General features: G+C 38.3%; 1 protein-coding gene across 2 annotated transcripts in view; it reads left to right on the top strand.

Annotated features, from left to right (window-relative positions):
- Window positions 1-481: 481 nt before the first annotated feature.
- Window positions 482-5,971, top strand: part of Csrnp3 (cysteine and serine rich nuclear protein 3) — a 179,087-nt gene continuing 173,597 nt past the window's right edge. The window contains exon 1 of one of the 2 annotated variants that reach the window (XM_055600919.1): window positions 482-542. The gene's annotated coding sequence lies outside the window, so the exon portion shown is untranslated. The remainder of the gene's footprint in view (window positions 543-5,971) is intronic. The other variant, XM_055600921.1, reaches the window with a different exon arrangement.

Raw genomic sequence — 5,971 nt, 5'->3', positions numbered from 1 at the left:
TGTCATGTTTGATTCATTTCGATTGGATCCCTTTGAAGAACTAATATTGATGGTCAGTCTCCCTCCACTACCTATATTTCAAAATGTACAATAAGGAGGCATATTTTTTTTTTCCACTGAAGGAAAAAAAAAATCAATGGGGTGAGGGGAAACTGGCAATTTACCTAGGCTTTCCTCACTGTTTGCTTTGATTTATAGTGGGCAAGGCACAGATTAACCCCGATTTCCTACATCCAAAACAAGACTTTTCACTTCAGCTGGCTGTTCTTTGAAATATTTTCTTTTCTGTTAGTCTCTCCATATTTCTTTCTCCCCCCCCCCCCCCCCCCCACTGCCTTCCTCCCTCTGCTGCAGGGATTTGTCCTCTAAAAGCTCGGGGTGGGAGGGAGCAAGGACTGGGAGCAGGCAGGCAGCAAGAGCTGGAGGACGCCAGAATCTGGCTTTTGTTATTGGCTGGTTGCGGCCTGATGGATGGTCGAGGGCGGAGTGAGCTCTTCTCAGTGTGTTCTGCCGGAGCCCAAGTACAGAGACCATATTTGCAGGTAAGAGGAAAATATAAAAGAGAGAATTTCTTTCCTTTCCTTTCCTCTCCTTTCTTTCTTTTTTTTAAAAAGGGAAACGCTCAGTTCTGGTAGCAGCATCCTTGTAGTGTGGGAATCCTGAAGCTCCTTCCCGAAAGCGGTCCCTCGCTTGGCTCCCGGGAAGCCTTGATGAGCAGCTGGTTGTGTTTGCAAAAACCCTTTCTCTGATTTAAACACAAAAAACCGCACAGACCCACCAGAGGCATGTCTTCTCCCGGAGAGCCATTTTACCAAGGGTTCCTGAGCAGAACCGAAGGACAAAACCGTGTGTCCCTGTGTGTTTTTATCAAGGCTTCTGTTCATGGAAACCGGAGGAGACGTGAGAAAAGCTTGATAGATTCCACAGGTCCTGAGAAAATGGAGCCTTCCCTGAACATACTGGATTCAGTGTGGGGACTCTATATTTACCGCCCAGCAAGGAGCTTATGCATTTTTATTTTTCTTTTAAGTTTGCAGTTTCTTTTAGTCTTGTCTTTGAATGAATGGTCTGTGTGCATTTAAGTCCTCTTCTCTCGATGCATCTCGTGCCCTGAGCAGCTGCAGCGTTTTAGTCAGCAAATTTGAAGCTTACGTGTGGTGATGAAGTCAAGTCTATCGATAGCTGTCAGCACGCACCGGGCGGTTTTGCCTTTAAGAACGCAGAATTCTAATGGGGAAGGATGGGGCTTTGCTGGAAAAAGTAGTGTCTGACCGACAAGTTTCATTTATGAATCAGATACACCAAGGTTAAGAAATTCCACCACACATTGCCAGCAAAAACCTCGCGACAGCTATTTTATTATTATTTTTTTTAATATTCCTAAAGTTTTGACTTTACCCGTTGTTTATAATGCCTGACGCTTTGTTTTATTTTTCTTGTAAGAAAATCAGGGAAGATCTTCAACAGTGTGGGGTAAACGATATATTTATAGTAATAAAGACAGGAAAATAATTCTTATTCCACAACACTACTCTGTTGATTATAATTTATAAGATCATTTAGGTCAGAGAGGACCTCATTACTTTGAACTCTTAAGAAATAGTACAGACGTGGACACTTTGGCATCCAATTGATACCTGTTGACTCGAATAAAACAAAGCGTAATGGTGATGTAAATACTTCATTCATGTATTTTGATGCCTTTCAATAAATCATAACTTACTAAGAATGACTATAATTTCTAAGAAAATTTGGACTTGTTTTTGCGTTGAGTTGGAAGATGGGTGATACAAACCTTTGAATGAGGTGGTACAAACCTAAGAAGTCTTAAGAAATTAAGTGGGAAATAAATACTGCCGGATATTAGGGAAAGGTTGTTCAAGTTAATGGACACCTCCTTTGAACTTTCTAAACATACTAAATAGACTTAATATCTTTTTATGCTTAGATGTTATGTTGGTCTCTGCTATGGTTTGTCTGAACCATTTCTGGATTTCAAAAACCATGACCTAATGCTCTAAAATTTTTCTGTGTTTTTAATTGTTGGTGTTTTTTTTTTTTTAAAGTAATTTTTGTTTTTCAAACAAAATGATGATTACAATTAATTCCAGTTTCTCACTCCCCCCTGCCCCCGGCACTTGAGGTGATATGCAAGACTACATAAATATTCAGCTGATGGAATGTGTTAGAGACAAAAAAATCAATGCAGCTACATTTTTTTTTTAAAAAAAGGAATTATAAATTCTGAACAAAGCTACCTCTAGGAATGAAAAGGGATTGATGAAAATTAGAGAGCAGAGTTCCACATGGTTTTAAATTATTCTGTTTCCTTGGAAACCAGCTGCTGCAGATGCATTTTGCTTTCTTTAGCTAAAAATATCGTCCTTTTAATAATCACTAAAGGAAAGGTTCTGAATAAAAGCAAAGTATATTGTTGTTGCTTTTTATAATTTCCTTAATGGCTCACATATTTTGGATGGAAAGTAGATAAACCCTTTCTCCATCAGCATTTTCTATCAGGCACTGGCAGACGTCTGCAAGGCGTAAAAAAGGAAACAACTGTGGTAGCTTCTACTGCAGTCTGTGGGAAAAGTGTGTGTGTGTGTGTGTGTGTGTATGTGTGTGTGTGTGTGTGTGTGTGTGTGTTGTACTGGAGGCAAAGGAGAGGCAAAAGCATGAAAGATGATACAGACAAATAAAAACCTCCCAGAGCTCTTGAGTAAGATATGGCAAGGTGAGGCCATTTGTTCCCCCCGCCACGTACAGAGTTTTAAGATGTAAATGTAGGTTTGTAGCACAGATGACTTGTATTGTTTTGTCTTTCTTTGGCACAGTGTTTGAGTTCATTTTTCTCCCCATGTTGCAGTGGTTAGTAATGTACTGAGTAAGATGAAAAGTAAAAAAAAAAAAAAAAGTGTATTGGTAACTTAAGAAAAATCTACACATGCAAATGTAGGATGTGAGTAATAAGCAACTGAGTCATATTTGGGCACGGTGGTGTAAGGACCATTTTAACTCACAGTCCAGACCACGTTTTACCAATTCACTGATTTTCTTGCCTTGAAGATATATCTAATGAATAAAAGTCTTTATCCATTCTAGCCAGTTAAAAATAATTGTTTTAATATTAAGGTAATTCATTTTAAGCTTAATAATTTTTTAATGTATTGTACACATATTTTTGAAGTGGTTTTCTTTGTTTGAAATAAAGCATTTGTTGTATATGGCTTTCTTTATAAGGAAAAAACCCATCACAGTTATCATCCAGTTTTGCTCTAGGCAATTTTTTCAAATTAAAATATTTTCATAATGTGTGCTTTGAAGACAGCACTGTCATCCTGAACACCATTTTCTTTATCAGTTGGTAAGGGGAACCATCGTAATGTTTTAGTTTTACTTAGTTATAATGCAAATGAGATTCTCAGTTCTGTTATCTCTTTACTGCTTGTTTAAATAACTTTGGCACAGCATACTTTATTTTCGTAATAGTAACCTTAGCCAGTTAGATTTAGCATTAGCCGTGTAGCAATTACAATACTACACTCTTAAACCACGTGCTAAGATATTTAATATTTAACCAGTACATTATATGCAGTTAAATTTACTGGGTGCATCAGTGCTTTGCTTTGCAGGGAATCTTAGGACAGTGAAGAGTATTTAGTTGTTCTCAATTAGCGTGAACAAATACTTCAGAGATAACGCTTCCAGCATAAATGATGATGACACTGAAAAGCATGCTAACAAGACAGAAGGACCAAGACATGGTCATGTGACCTATGCAAATAACCTCATTATCAGACACAGTCAAAATATCAAGCATTCTTTAAGTACCTGAAGATCATGTACTACATTCACTTATTCTTAATGTTAGATTACTTAAAAATACAGTTTATTACTTACAACAATAAAGTTTTATGTTTCTTTATTTTCTAAAAATGGCTAAGTACCCTTTTAGGTGCTTTTGAACAGGCCTCTCGGATCTCATAAAGTACACTAAGGAAAATAAATATTTAATAACTTCCTCCATAACATAGGTAGGCAACTCCTATATTGAGAGTGGAAGTATGCTGGTTTGGCAAATGGCGCCACATTGCTGGAAGTGGAGTGCTGGGAATTACAAGGAAAGGGTAACAATATCAGGGTAAGGAAGCTCGGGCCAGATTTCCCCGGTTTCACATGTCTCATACTTACAGTGGTCCAGGCAAATGAGCACTCATATTAGCATCTGTGCTGGCTGGTGTCGTAACTCAGAAATAGTATCGATCAGTACCTGCTGTTCTTGCTTCCTTCTGCATTAGTACTTGATATTTAGTCTAAGACTTACACAGGAATGAAAATGGAATCGATGCAAAGCAGGCACTGCTCTTCGGTTGCATTTTAATGCACCAAGGAGCAAGGCATGGAATTCATTATCAAGCCAGTGATAGCATTTGGATGATCCCCAAATCTCAGTCAGTGGGCAGGTCACTGTACTTCCCAGTTAGTTATTTATATTTTGACTATAATGAGCGAATTAGTTTGACTTAAAATTTATTGAACATACAAACTATGAAAACAGTCTCAGCCTGAGATTTCAAACCTTTTATTCAAGTATGACAATCCTGATGTGTGTCAGCAATGTGTATCAGCAAGGATATCATGCACAGGAGAGCAACTTGATGAACATTAATCTCATCATGTAAAAAGATAAGATGGGCTAGCAGAGATGGCTCAGTGGCTAACATACCTGCTGTGTAGACAAGAAGACTGGAGGGGTTTGGAGACCCAGGACCCATGCAAATATTGGGTGGGCACAGCATTAGCTAAGTCACTGTTCTTCCAGTCTGGGAAGGCCAAAACAGGGGACCCAGCTGCAGAGATGCAGTCGTATCTGCAACTTCTAGATTTGACTGAGAGACACTGCCTCAAAAAATAAAGGGAAGAGTGATAGAGGGAGAGTCCCAATATCAACATGAGGTTTCCAACACACATGCACATATACATGAATACATATCTTCACGGTGGGTGCCCCACATGAGAATATGCATGTATGCCCGCACATTTACATGCATGCAGGGCATACATGTAAAAAAGGAGGTAGCAATTGTAGTAATTCTGTCATATATTTCTCAAGAGCCCTTATATTAAGGATAGTCCAGTTTAATATATTAGTTCAAAACAGTAAAGAAGCATGGTGCATACAACATATTTCTTTGTTCTTTTTTTCCTGATTCATTTGCACATTAGTTAAAAATGAAATTTACTTAAAAGAAAAATAACAAATGCTTTTTGCAAGATGTTGTATCTTTAATCAATATTTAGCATGAAATCTTTTATAAACACTCAGAATTTCCCACACTGTATATTTTAGGCTTCCTCCATTAGGAGCATGGGGCTTGCCCATACTGATATCCGAAGTCTTCACTGCAGTTGTGGAGAAACCAGGCACAGAAAAGTGTTCTTGAGGGATGAAGGGAAACGAATCATTTGCATATATGAAATTTCGATAGCCAAAGGCTATGGGTTTTTGTTCAATACAGGATGTGTTACATTAAAGACTGTGTAAAAGAGAATTGGATTTGAGGGACACTTCGGAAGAATGTAAAAATGCGTGACTGGCCAGATGATCTCCAGGACATAACAATGTTTTTGTTGAACAGAATTCTGCACTTAGACCTTCTCTGGCTCCCAGTGAGGCTTGCCATTGCTCTCTCCCTCACTGTTTCTAAGTTTGATAACAGGGTCAGAAATATATTTAATTTGTTTTCTGGCATTTGTCTAAGCAGATACTTGCTGTCATGTTATAGATCCATCATAAATATTTAATAAATGAAACAATTTCCTAAGCAGCAGGAGGCATGAATATCTTTACAAATATTTTCCTTCCTTCCTTCCTTCCTTCCTTCCTTCCTTCCTTCCTTCCTTCCTTCCTTCCCTTTCCTTCCTTCCTTCCTTCCTTCCTTCCTTCCTTCCTTCCTTCCTTCCTTCCTTC

This window comes from Psammomys obesus, unplaced genomic scaffold (genome assembly GCF_907164565.1).
Source record: "Psammomys obesus unplaced genomic scaffold, mPsaObe1.curated_primary_1811, whole genome shotgun sequence".
Classification (NCBI taxonomy): Eukaryota; Metazoa; Chordata; class Mammalia; order Rodentia; family Muridae; genus Psammomys; species Psammomys obesus.
The sequence above is the reverse complement of the archived record's forward strand: the minus strand, read 5'-3'. Positions and strand labels throughout refer to the sequence as shown.